This window comes from Rhodnius prolixus, unplaced genomic scaffold (assembly GCF_049639745.1).
Source record: "Rhodnius prolixus isolate KJV_2025 unplaced genomic scaffold, Rpr scaffold_9, whole genome shotgun sequence".
NCBI lineage: Eukaryota > Metazoa > Arthropoda > Insecta > Hemiptera > Reduviidae > Rhodnius > Rhodnius prolixus.
In genome coordinates, this window is record NW_027411604.1 from 5,373,905 (window position 1) to 5,388,384 (window position 14,480).

At 35.9% G+C, this 14,480-nt stretch overlaps 1 protein-coding gene across 11 annotated transcripts in view; it reads left to right on the forward strand.

Moving 5' to 3' along the window:
* Window positions 1-14,480, forward strand: part of Rbp6 (RNA-binding protein 6) — a 1,109,038-nt gene that overhangs the window by 106,456 nt on the left and 988,102 nt on the right. The window lies entirely within an intron of this gene.

Sequence of the window (14,480 nt, forward strand, 5' to 3'; positions counted from 1 at the left end):
AAATATAACCTCGATACACGCCAGTAGTGCTATCTCTCTGACTTTGCAAGGACTTTTCAAACGACCCTCGTAGTTGTATATAGTAGAGGGATGAATGTGTGAAGGGAATGTATTTATAAGTAAGAATGGAGAGTGAGTGATATTCTAGTGATAAGCACCTAGACGATGCTGGCTGTATGGCGGAAGCCAATGCCAAAAAAAGCTCAAAAAAAAAAAACCTTTAAATCCGTTATGACACGCATGACTCAAAATAATAATGCTTTCCGTTTGCGTAGTACACGGATATTCACCTAGTTAAATAATAAAATAATCTTTAATGATAATAATTGGAAAAAAAATGAATAAATAACAGCAATTCCTGAACCTGGTTAAAATAAATGATTGAATAAATTACAATAGAAATAAATTACTTTAGAAAATCTATGGCTGAGACTAAATAAAACTGTGGGTTAGAGGATGCCGTCAGTGAAATCCCTTTTCTAAACGATACTTGATTGGCAGACCTAAATCCAATCAGACCAATTTCCAGCCAACACAACCATTTCTATTGGTTCTCTCTGAAGGTGATTTTTTTTTTTTCCTTTTCATTCTTCTTTCGTAACTTATTTAATTCTTATTTACATTTATTTAAATTAACAGTTAATTCTACTACCATATTTGATTAACCATTTTTTTTTTTAACTTTCGTAATCAGAATAATTAAATAAATATTTATAGTTATTCAAAGTTCCGTTGTAAACACGATTATGTAGAAAAAATAAATAATGTAATGTCAAATAGCTACAAATAATAAATAGCACGATAGTTTTTACGTTCGCTATAAGAGATGTTAAGAGACGTTTAAGAGATGTTATTATAATAGTGCAGATTTTCGATTTTTCACAATGGTCGTTAGCATTTTCACGAGATGTCGTGGACAGAGGCGACTAGCAAACATATTTTACTGTAAATTTCTCATATTAACCATTAAAGGTGTAGACCACGGAATATAGACTAGTACCGCAATACATCTTAGCTTTGCGGGTCTAGCCTCTAACCGCTCGGTTACCGTGGCGACTAGCAAACATACTTTACTGCAAATTTATCATATTAAGCATTAAAGGTGTAGATCGGGGAATATAGACTAGTACCGCAATACATCTTAGCTTTGCGGGTCTAGCATCTAACCGCTCGGTTACCGTGGCGACTAGCAAACATACTTTACTGCAAATTTCTCATATTAAGCATTAAAGGTGTAGATCGGGGAATATAGCCTAGTACCGCAATACATCTTAGCTTTGCGGGTCTAGCATCTAACCGCTCGGTTACCGTGCGAGTAGCAAACATACTTTACTGCAAATTTCTCATATTAAGCATTAAAGGTGTAGATCGGGGAATATAGGCTAGTACAGCAATACATCTTAGCTTTGCGGGACTAGCATCTAACCTCTCGGTTACCGTGGCGACTAGCAAACATACTTTACTGCAAATTTCTCATATTAACCATTAAAGGAGTAGAGCTGGGAATATAGCCTAGTACCGCAATACATCTTAGCTTTGCGGGTCTAGCCTCTAACCGCTCGGCTACCGTGGCGACTAGCAAACATATTTTACTGCAAATTTCTCATATTAACCATTAAAGGAGTAGAGCGGGGAATATAGCCTAGTACCGCAATACATCTTAGCTTTGCAGGTCTCGCCAATAACCGCTCGATATATCGTGGTGCCTATTTCCTTTTATTGTCTTAAAATCTGTAACAGAATTTTATGGCCTTTATTGCAGCTCATCAAAGAATTTTTACTTAAACCTTGAAGACAACTTAACGTTATGCAAGAATATTCTTCCAGAAAGAACATTGATTTTAGTTATTTTCTTTTTTTATGCGGTTTTGAGGGGGGGGAGGTTAAAAGGTCACGTTTCTTTCAACAGAAAAAATGCTAAGTTTTCATAAAATAATAATTTAAACTGTAGGTAAGAGGAAATCCTTCCAGTTTTCTATTTTAGATTTTCTAAATAAACTATTGTGGCTCCACTATAATTTACTTTAAGCTCTGGTTAACGAGTGTGGTAACGAACTCCTATAGTGTTGTGGCGGTTCGTGGAGGGGGTAGAGAGAATATTGTAACAATTTATACCTCTTTCTCTCTTGTTGAAGGTGATATGAAACTCTCTCCTGTAACTTCAGAAGAGAGAGTTATTACTTCAAAGCTATACCTTTAAAGCTATATATATATATATATATATATATACAAACAAAGCGCTCGTCCGCTGGCTGCTGTAACACGCTATTCTAAAGGCCAGCACGCTGACTCAGCACAAATGTTACTAATTACTTTGAAAGCCGGTTGTACTTCATCTTATAGAACCTCACACCCCCTTCTTCCGGTCTCATTCATCTACTCTCTCTCTTTCTCGCTCTCTCTCTGTCTCTCTCCCTCTCTCTAGTCCCCCACTCAAAGTTTGGTCTCCTAGTTTTAACCTTGTGTGTCTCTCTCAATATGGCTGCGCTAGTATTCGAACAAGACTTTGTGCAATTATTTTTCCATTTTTCTTTTTTTTCGTTCTTTTTAGTTTTATTGTAGTTTCTATTAAAAACTCCAAGGTTTAGAAAAAAAAAAATCATTTTGTAACCTGTGGTATTGCTTCTGATTTGATTAAAAGGTTGAGCGTTCACAAACTGATTTTTTCAGAAAAAAAGTATAGAACTTTAGTTAACTGTTTCATAGGCACAGAAGTGTAGCTTCTATTCGATTTATCGATCTGAATAAAGCTCTCTAAGTAGCTTAAGCTCTTTTTAAGTTGCCCGAACATTCACGACTACCTTATAAATGCTGGGTGCTAATCTCAGCCATCTGGACATGCCCAGTCCTCCTAATTTGTAATACGGAGGTATTCCGGAAGAAAATAGGAAGGCGCTAATCGAAGAAGATTAGTAACCGGAAGTATTCGTTTTGGGGTCCCCTGAATCCAAAAAAAAAGTAGTATTCATATATTTGTCTGTGTTTGTATTTCTCCCGTTTCAGCATGTAACCCTGATGAAAGGCAGTTTCTTAAATAGTAAGAAAAGTAATTACCAATTTTTTCACCTGGGCTTTACATCTAACTACCAAATTAGGTGTGGTGGACGGAGGCGACTAGCAAACATACTTTACTATAAATTTCTCTTATTAACCATTAAAGGAATAGACCTGGAATATAGCCTAGTACCGCAATACATCTTAGCTTTGCGGGTCTAGCCTCTAACCGCTCGGCTATCGTGGCGACTAGCAAACATACTTTACTGCAAAGTTCTCATATTAACCATTAAAGGAATAGACCGGGTAATATAGACTAGTACCGCAATACATCTTAGCTTTGCGGGTCTAGCCTCTAACCGCTCGGCTACCGTGGCGACTAGCAAATATATTTTACTGTAAATTTCTCTTATTAACCATTAAAGTTGTAGACCGGGAAATATAGCCTAGTTCCGCAATAGTTCTTAGCTTCGCAGGTCTCGCTTCTAACCGCTCGGCTAGCGTGGCGTCTAAGAGTTTATTAAATAGTCTGTCTCATCACGTATGACATAATAAATATGACGTCTTTACATTCTGATTACATCAAACAAACAAATAATTAACTAAAATATAGATATATTACATGATATATACGTAATCCCTCTGTAGATTATCATCACGAAATACAACTTTAAGGAAGCATGTTAAGATACGTATATTTTGTATATCACTTTAAGAAACTGAATAATATTTTTTAAATAAATCGTTCTACTGCTAAATCTGTCTAAACTGACTAACTTAGTAGGACAGGGATTAAAGAACATTTTATCTGTAATGGCTGTAGGCTTCCTTGCCTAATATCTAATCTGGCGGAAGTCTACTGTACATAGCGCATACATGGCTAGTAGCGTACCCAGATAAAAAAAGCACGCTATGCTAACCATTGTAACAGCCCAATAATACATATAAGAATGTAAGAAAAATAGTTGAATAAAAATTTTTATCTACAGTAATGTAATTTTTGTGAAAAACGGCCATGCTGTTGTTATTGGCGAGAAAAGAGACAAGCCTCCTAGACTCAATCGTCTGAAGTGAATATGGGGGGGTTGGAAGAGGTGGATATGGTGGCAGGAGGGAGAGGGGGTGTCTTAAGTTGGGAGAAAAGTGGGAGAGTTGGGGGGAAAAAAATATTGTTGGCTGGGATTGCTGCCAAATACTGGTGCAATTTTCTGCTGCCATTGATTCAAACATACCAACTTGTCATTAAATTTACATATTTTTGCTGTCGTGACTCTTTCCGTCCGTAGCCGCTCTACTATTCGCCCCCCCCCCCGAATACTTGAGTTTTTTCCCCTTTGTAGATAACTAACTAAATAACATTATGTTTTGAGTTTATACAAACTCACTCATATACAAATGTTTGTATCCAGCGAACTGGACATAATTTACTAAAAGCGCATGTCTGTTTAGAGAGCATTTTCTCTTTTCTATCTTTATTCTATCCTTTATCTATGTCTATTTATACATGAATGTAGTACAAGTATGAATTTTATTATACTACTGATAGCAGGAAATATCGCGACCACTTCCGATATTCGAAATTGAATTTATACACGTCTTGAAAATCCGCTGGAGTCTCCACGAAACAAAACCAAAAAAATGGTCAGTGAAGACAAAGGTAAAGGTTTTTCGACTAAATTTTTTTATTTTTTGGAGTCAATTAGTTGCTTCAAATCGAAACTATACAGCTTAATATTTGCATTTTCGAACAGCCATCATTACGGTGAACATGTCACAAAGATTTTTTTGATTTCAATTTTTTTTATTAAGAAATGGCTCTATAGATTGCCACTGGTTACAATTAGTTCCTCACTTCTTGGTGGGTTGGGCAATGGTTCAGTGACATTTAATGAAAACTTATCCCACATAATTGGAATAATTGTAGCAACAGGCGCTTTGGTATCTGAGCGGTTAGAGGCTAGACCCGCAAACCTAAGATGTATTGCGATACTAGTTTATATTCCCCTATCTACACCTTTAATGGTTAATATGAAAAATTTGAAGTAAAGTATGTTTGCTAGTCGCCACGATAGCCGAGCGGTTAGAGGCTAGACCAGCAAAGCTAAGATGTATTGCGATTCTAGTCTATATTCCCCTATCTACACCTTTAAAGGTTAATATGAGAAATTTACAGTAAAGTATGTTTGCTAGTCCCCACGATAGCCGAGCGGTTAGAGGCTAGACCCGCAATGCTAAGATGTATTGCGGTACTAGGCTATATTCCCCGGTCTATGCCTTTAATGGTTAATATGAGAAATTTACAGTAAAGTATGTTATGTTTGCTAGTCACCTCCGTCCACGACACTTAATATGTGGTAGTTGGACGTAAAGCCGGCCTGCAAAAAAAAGCATAAACAGACAGCAATAAAAGGAACATCTAGTAAACTTAATTGATAATTGCTACAAAGCTGCATTTATTTGCAAATAAAGGGAAATTTAGTTAAATATAACTATTACATTTTACCAAAGCAATTACAAATTTTTAATTTTTATAATATAAAAAAAAGAAATTAAAAAAGTTTATAATTAATATAATAAAACACCAGCAATGAAAATGTAATAAAACAGTGAACTAGTGGGTAACAAAGTTGATAAATGTTCTTTACAATGAGTTATAAAAAAAATAAAAACTATTGTTATATGTGCAATAGAGTCACATAATATTTGTTTGTATGTTGTGTATATTTAAGTTGTTAACGAGCAATTACATAACTAACGATAACCATAGTGTTTGTTCAATTAACAAGAGTTAAAATAACTCAGTTTCAATAACATATTTTGTTTGTTGTCTGTTCTTTTTATTTTTTAAATTTTATAATAAAAAAAAAAATACTTTGAACTAGTTTAGAAATTTCGTAAAATTTTTAAAATTGAGTATTTTAATGCCCTCTATAGAATTAAGATAAATTTATGAAAGGGCCACTAATAACTATAGAAATTATTAATTATTCTTAATTACACTAATTAGAAATTGAATAATTTTAATTGTTGTAATAATTTTTTGGAAAGTAAATAATAAGGAAAATAAGTTTTTTTTTACGATTGTGTGTTGGTAAGACTGTGTTTTTTAGTTTGTATAATGATAATCAGAGTTATCTTAAAACTACCAAGTGCTAATCTAACTAGTGAGTTTTTTTTTCCTTTTAATAACTTTTTCGTGTAATAGAAAAATGGTGGAAAAATTAAGTTAGTTTGAGGAGGGGGGGTAAAGGTTTTGTACCGGAAGATGGCCATTTTTTTTTTTTTTTCTTTTAAATTGAAGCTTACGAGGGTCGTTTGAAAAGTCCGTGCAAAAATAAAAACTACTTAATTTTTTGGGGTAAACCTTTTTTATTTTTCAACATAGTCTTCTTTTAGGCTTATACACTTCGTCCAACGCTGCTCTAGTTTGTTGATCCCTTCCGAATAATAGGATTTGTCCAAGTCTGAAAAATAGCCATTCGTTTCTGCAATCACCTCCTCGTTTGAATAAAATCTTTTTCCCGCCAGCCATTTCTTCATATTGGGGAACAAATAGTAGTCCGAGGGAGCCAAGTCTGGAGAATAGGGAGGATGTGAAACGAGTTGGAACCCTATTTCCATTAATTTTGCGACCACAACTGCTGAGGTGTGAGCTGGTGCGTTGTCGTGATGGAAAAGGACTTTTTTGTGGGCCAATCGTGGGCGTTTTTCTTGCAGCTCGGTTTTCAAACGGTCCAATAACGATGAATAATATGCACCTGTAATAGTTTTACCCTTTTCCAGATAGTCGATGAGGATTATTCCTTGCGAATCCCAAAAGACAGTCGCCATAATCTTTCCGGCCGAAGGAACGGTCTTCGCCTTTTTTTGGCGCAGATTCCCATCTGCGGATAGCTTTGTCATGTCCAAATGTTGATGCAAAATATTATGTACCCGTTCATTCGAGATGCCCACAGCACTAGCAATCTCACGCACCTTCACTCTTCTGTCATCCATCACCATATCATGGATTTTATCAATGATTTCTGGAGTAGTAACCTCAACAGGGCGTCCAGAACGTTCAGCGTCACTTGTGCCCATATGGCCACTCCGAAAATTTTGAAACCACTTATAAACTGTTCTAATCGAAGGTGCAGAGTCACCATAATGTTTATCAAGCTTCTCTTTAGTCTCCTGAGGCGTTTTGCCTTTCATAGTGTTTAATCAACACACGAAATTCTTTTTCGTCCATTTTTTGAAAATCACTCGACTTCCTCGATTCAAACGAATGCCAAACACAAAGAAATGGACCGATCTGGCTGAAACTTGGTGTGTGTTCTTCCAAGAGATGCTACTAACTAAACATAACCTCGATACGCGCCAGTGGTGCTATCTCTCTGACTTTTCAAACGACCCTCGTAAATGTGCTTTAGCGTTCCCTGAAGGCGATGAAAATGAGCTTTCGAAAGAATTATGCATAAGAGCCGTCCAAGTATTAACCGTATTAATAAATAAAAAAGATGCTGTATAACGGACATGTATAGACTTGCAAAAAATTCTTCATTTAACAATTAGAGGGTAATTGTATCGTCCTTTAAAGTCCCAATTCCTTGTTAAAAATGATACTAATATAATAATAATACTAAATAAGATTCAATGTGTAAACCAAAATACCGAATTTGAGGAAAAATTGGCTTTCCGGAAGTGCTGTTAAACGATTTCCTCCCCCCCCCAAAATTGGTACCTTTAGAAAAAGGAAGTCGTGCGAGTGAGCTAACTAGATTTTTGTAAAATGTTTCCCTAGAAAACCTGCTTTTTTTTTTTTTTTTTTGGAGAGACTCTCCTCAAGGGAAACTATTTTAGATGGGAGACTACTATTCCAAGAGTAGAATGTAGTTATTTTAGTCAAAATTTAAGACTGTAGGATGTTTAAAAATAAATCAAAAATATTTTCTCGGTACAGGATATTAGTGAGCGACTCGTGAACTGCAGGTTTTTGTTTTCTTGGTTTCCTCCCAAAAAAAAGTAGAAGAAGACAAAAAATAAATACCTTCCCTTCTATACTTAGATCGGGTTGTCTTCTTCTTTATTTTGTTGCTTTCCTTGTTGGCACAGGTTGCTAAGAATGTTTGGAACTGTGGCATTGTCAATTCTTTATTTAAAAAGAAACCATCAGTCGCATTTCTTCTCTTCACTAGTTTTACAAAAATTTAAGTTCAAATACGAGTATTTTCTTCTTTTGCGACTTTTAAACTTCTGTATATTGGGGATATTTGTTTCGTGTTCTGTTTGTCTCTCTGTTCTATTCTGTGGGAGGAAAGAAGCTTGATGTACGGGTATATTAATACTTTCTTCTTTTTTTTTTAAATCTTTTATTGAAATTTGCGACTGCAACGGTTGTTGCAACAAGCAAATGCGATGTAATATAGTGTCTTGATTGAAGAGTGGAGTGGCCACACTCCAACAACGTGATCAGATCGCTATGCCGTAATGAGGAGAGTACGTCGCGGGGACATCTTCTCTTCAATCTCCTTGGAGGATTGTGGAAGAAGATAAGTGTTCAATTAAATGATTAAGATGAGCTGCTGTAAAGGAATATGTAATTTTAAGAAACGAGTTTTAGTAAGGTCATTAATGAAAGGGATGTTGAGGTCATTATGAATAGTGAGGTTAGAAATGTAGAATGGAGCGTTAAGTAGTTTTCGTAGTATTTTTGACTGTAAAGTCTGACTGCGTGAAGAATTAGAACGTTTAATCGATCCCCACACTTCAATGCCGTATGACCAAATAGGTCGCAGTAACAGAAGGTATAAGAGTCTTTTGCTATGAAAGTTGAGTTTAGATCGTTTGTCAAGTAGTCTGGCGAGAAGTTTTGTAGTATTGAGTTAGTTTCTTGCCTTTTCAGTCTAGTATGGGGGAATTCCATGTCAACTGTTTGCTTCTAGGTACAGTCCCTGGTAGCGTACTTTGTCCACAGTTGGTGTAGGAATTTGGTTCAAGATGATGGGAGATAGGATTTTTCGTCTTAGAGTAAATACTAAATATTTTGAATTCGCAACGTTAGTTTTGATTCGCCATTTGTGTAAGCCAGTCCTGTAAGTGGTTGATGTAAGTTTGAAGAGTTCGTGTAGCGATAAGAAGATCAGAATGAGGAGATAAGATTGCAGTATCGTTAGCAAAGGTGGAGAGGAAAAATACATTTTTGGGTGTTGAGGTATGTCTGCTGTATATAAGGGAGTAAAGAAGAGGACCTAGGACACTACCCTGAGGAACACCAGCTCTAGATGGATATCCGAGTCTACTGCTCCACAGTTGACTCTGAAATATCGATCTTGTAGATAGGATTTGAGGATAAGGTAGTATGTATGAGGTATGTTTGCGTAAAGAACTCTCGGTTTTAGAAAGGCATCCCTTGAAAAACTCAACAGATGTTGGTGGAGGCTATACCTTAACATTGAAAGGAACGGATCAAGAAGAGAGGTTTATCCCAATCTTCCAGGTCTAAGGGGCCTCTCCTATTTTATGTACGCCTCCCCAGAGAAGTGATTCTCAACCTTAATTCTTGTCGCAGCACACTTTCACCAATTTCAAAATTTGGCGGTACACTAACAATTAGATAAGTTTAAAAGTATTTTACTTATCCCCATAATACGAGTTTATGTTTAGTTTCAATATAAAATAAAATAATATGTAGTACAAAAAACAACAGTATGTATTTATTAAGGGATTAATAAGTTAAGTTAATAATAAAAATACTTTTAATGAGAAATTTGAGCTTGAAGTTTTTTGATAATTTCGTTTATACGAGGGTCGTTTGAAAAGTCCGTGCAAAAATAAAAACTACTTAATTTTTTTTGGGTAAACCTTTTTTATTTTTCAACATAGTCTCCTTTTAGGCTTATACACTTCGTCCAACGCAGCTCTAGTTTGTTGATCCCTTCCGAATAATAGGATTTGTCCAAGTCTGAAAAATAGCCATTCGTTTCTGCAATCACCTCCTCGTTTGAATAAAATCTTTTTCCCGCCAGCCATTTCTTCATATTGGGGAACAAATAGTAGTCCGAGGGAGCCAAGTCTGGAGAATAGGGGGGATGTGAAACGAGTTGGAACCCTATTTCCATTAATTTTGCGACCACAACTACTGAGGTGTGAGCTGGTGCGTTGTCGTGATGGAAAAGGACTTTTTTGTGGGCCAATCGTGGGCGTTTTTCTTGTAGCTCGGTTTTCAAACGGTCCAATAACGATGAATATTATGCACCTGTAATAGTTTTACCCTTTTCCAGATAGTCGATCAGGATTATTCCTTGCGAATCCTAAAAGACAGTCTCCATAATCTTTCCGGCCGAAGGAACGGTCTTCGCCTTTTTTGGCGCAGATTCCCCCTTGGTAACCAATTGTTTAGATTGTTCTTTGGTCTCAGGAGTGTAGTGATGTATCCATGTTTCATCCACAGTGACGAAACGACGCTTAAAGTCCTGCGCATTCTTCTGGAACAGCTGCAAACCGTCCTTGCAACACTTCACACGATTTCGTTTTTTGGTCAAGCGTGAGCAATCGCGGCACCCATCTTGCGGATAGCTTTGTCATGTCCAAATGTTGATGCAAAATATTATGTACCCGTTCATTCGAGATGCCCACAGCACTAGCAATCTCACGCACCTTCACTTTTCTGTCATCCATCATCATATCATGGATTTTATCAATGATTTCTGGAGTAGTAACCTCAACAGGGCGTCCAGAACGTTCAGCGTCACTTGTGCCCATATGGCCACTCCGAAAATTTTGAAACCACTTATAAACTGGTGCAGAGTCACCATAATGTTTATCAAGCTTTAGTCTCCTGAGGCGTTTTGCCTTTCATAAAGTAGTGTTTAATCAACACACAAAATTCTTTTTCGTCCATTTTTTGAAAATCACTCGACTTCCTCGATTCAAACGAATGCCAAACACAAAGAAATGGACCGATCTGGCTGAAACTTGGTGTGTGTTCTTCCAAGAGATGCTACTAACTAAACATAACCTCGATACGCGCCAATAGTGCTATCTCTCTGACTTTGCGCGGACTTTTCAAACGACCCTCGTATTTGGGTCGTATAAATGATGATGCTACTCTCATATCGTCTTCTACATTTAATTTATATAATTTTTATTGTAGGCATTTCTAAAATTTGGGCGGCAAACTTCAAAAACTTTCGCGGCACAGTGGTTCGAGAATCACTGCCCTAGAGTGTCTGGGAGAGGAGATTTTTAGCATTAGAGGTTGGTGCCTGGAGCTCTCCCAACTTCTTCTTAATTTAGTATGCCATCTTTGGAGTATACGAAAAGTGCGATTACGGGGGTTACTAATAGTTATTCTCTTGACAGCCCGTTTATTCCTTGAAGTGCCTTGAAAACACTCAGAAGCTCTTCTCGGACGTATTGATGCATCCACAGTTACTAATTGGCGTGATTCTTTTAAAATTGTGGTAATTTTTCTTTTAGTGTTAAATATACTAATATCCCTTACTTCTGATTTGCGTACAATGTTCATTTTTGGACTGGGTCATCTTCAGGTCAAAAACGACGACGTTTAAATTGTTCTGCTCATATCCTCACTCTTCATAATTAAGAAACCCTCTTTAAAAACCTCTCCAACTTAAGATGAATTAACTTTTCCAAATAATCGAGCAGGAAACCGATTTTTTTATTTTTTTGTTTTTGAATTTCGTTAGAATATATTGCGATGGCTCTTTCAACTTTCACAATACGTTCACTTTTTAAAAAAATCAAGTATTTCTTTTTTGCCTCTATAAATGATTGTAATTTCTAAAAAATTATGGAGTCCTAGAATTAAACCGGAATTAGAAATCTCAACTTACCGCCGACCGCATTGCATAATAAATCCTTTAATTATAATTTTAAATGAGTTTCATTATGGAATCTGCATTATTTGCATATTTATTGCTTGGGGAGCTTCTATGACCATCTCTCTCTCTATGTCTCTCTCTCTCACACAAACTCCTCAGCTTTCTTTCTCTTCCTTTTTCTCCATTTATTTCATCCATTGTTCCCTGGTAGAGAGAGAGGAAGTAATGTAATCGTACAGACCAATCTGTTCCTGGAATCTCCTCAGGGAATTCACATTTTTTGGGACCCTCTGGGCACGAAAGAAATTTATTTTTGCTCACTTGTAAATATATATGATTTGTTAAAAATGTATTTTGGTCCACAACAAAAATCTCCGTATCAAAAATGTATAAGGAATTGATTCAACGCCAGAAGGAACAAAAATCAGCAAGTACCCAACCAAACATTAAATTCATACATCAGCTTATAATTTCAGCCTTTTAGAATATTTTCGGTGAAAACTTAAAATCGAAAAAATCTGAATAAAGAGGAACCATTACTTATGTAAAGAAGTTTTTGTGAGATAAACAAACGGAAACTTTTTTTTTTTAACTAAAGAACATTCTAGGCCTATTAACCAGGCCACTGCAGGCTCCAGAAACACATGCATCGCATGGACCTGGCAGATGATATAGCCTTTGCAGGTTCTGTCAGGAAGAGGAGGAAACGGCACTGTTACACGTGTTGTGTCAGTGCGAGAGGCTCTTATGGCTAAGGATGTTACTTCTCGAGGAGGAAAAACCAAGGCCTGAGCAGCTTTACCCAGGAGCCGCCCTCCAGTATTAGGAGTCTGATCAAAAGAACAGGTCTGGAGGGTGAGCTTCAGAGTGAGGGGAGCCACAATAGATCCAAAGGGGTCGCATTAGCGTAGGCCTTGAGGCCGCCCTAGTCTAATCTATCTATCTAACTAAAGAACATCTGCATTTATATATTTCCGGTTAAATATTCGATGCTTTATGAAAAACTAAATTGATTCCTTAAAATGAAAATATAATAAATTTTCTTTCAATCTTTTTTTTTAAAAAAAAGACATTAGAAAATCTAATATTTTCTATAAGAAATCAATACTGATCTGTCATGATTTTGTGAATTCTCAACAGTTGGTACATGCACTTATTTCCTTTTCAAGCAAAAAGTTTTTCAGGTGTTGTTTTTCCGTGTGTGAGTGTGTGTGTAAAAAGAAGAGATGTTTTTCCAATAGCAAGAAAACTTAGAAAAAAAAATGCCTTTAAAATTGACATTTAAAAATAACATTACTGAGGCAACTTTAGTCCTCTGTAATGTTACTTTGAATAAGCATAACTTTTAAGAAAAACTTACTTAGATTTTTTCTTTACGAACACGTATCACTGATTCAATTGTAACTCTTCACAAAACTGTTCCTAGATTTTATCGTAAGTTTGTTTGTTGGGTTAAAATGCAGAGCCTAGTTTAAAGATTCACCCTCTTAACGTTTAGGTAAAATTGTTATATTTACCCCATTCTTTACTAAATCTTTGTTGGTAGTGAAGTGATCGTACACAATCTTCATTTATCTTATTTTATCGTATGTGGCCCACAATAAAAGACAGAATTTCAACGATTAAAATAGATCCCGGGTTTATTTATAGGTACCCAGACATTTACTGTAGGAAATCGATTTTACTTTTATACATTTTAAAGGAGCAGTGGTATGGTTGGTACAGACAGAATGGTGTCAACAAATTTCCTGTTTGTCTATTTTAAACGTCTATATTCAACGTCCAAATAACAAACATGTCTAACTATACCTCTTTAGAGAATTTTAAACATGTCCAAAATTGTGCTTTAGAATTTCCTGTTCTCTATTTATTCAATCTAAGTGCCAGCAGCTGGATTCGAACCCTGGATCTCCTGGTTTTGGAATCTAACCACTTAGATCGTCCTAATAATACTTATAAAAAGTTATTGGTTATCATTTTTACGTGTAATTTTGGTCTGTGAATCTGCGAGAAACTTATTATCTTGAAATTATATTTTAAAAAATAACTGGCAAATGCAGAAATATTTTGGGCACTTAGACAGGGTGTATGCGGAGGAGAGGACGAAAACTTCGGGAGGTGATTCTACAGCTCAAATGGAACAAAAAATATTCTCTTCACTTTGGCCCGATTCTCAATAGTGTCCAAGATATTTGCATTTTTAACTTTTCCGTCGATATTCGCGATTTCTCTCCTTTATCCTACCACAAAGGATTCTGCTTATAACATTTCTCTGCTTATTCCAAACGAAAGAGCATTAAATTTCCTATAAATTTGCTCAATACAGAGCCTCAAAACGTTTCTTATAACAATGAAATTTTTACTTTAATGTCTTTATTAAAAACCAAAAAAATCCATTTGGTCTTGAAGCTCAATAAAAGCACAACATTTTTTCTGAAATTATGTGACTCCTTCATTAATTAATCATTGAATAAATGCAGTTGAAAATTTTAACAAAAATCATCGAGAAGGAATTTTTTTAGACATTAAAGTAAACTTTCATTGTTATAAGAAACGTTTTCAGGCTCTGGGTTAAGCAGATAAACTTCCAATAAGAGTTTGGTTCTTTAACTCTAGGAATGACACCCCTAAGAACTAAGGAGTGCCTAGGCCTCTTAAACT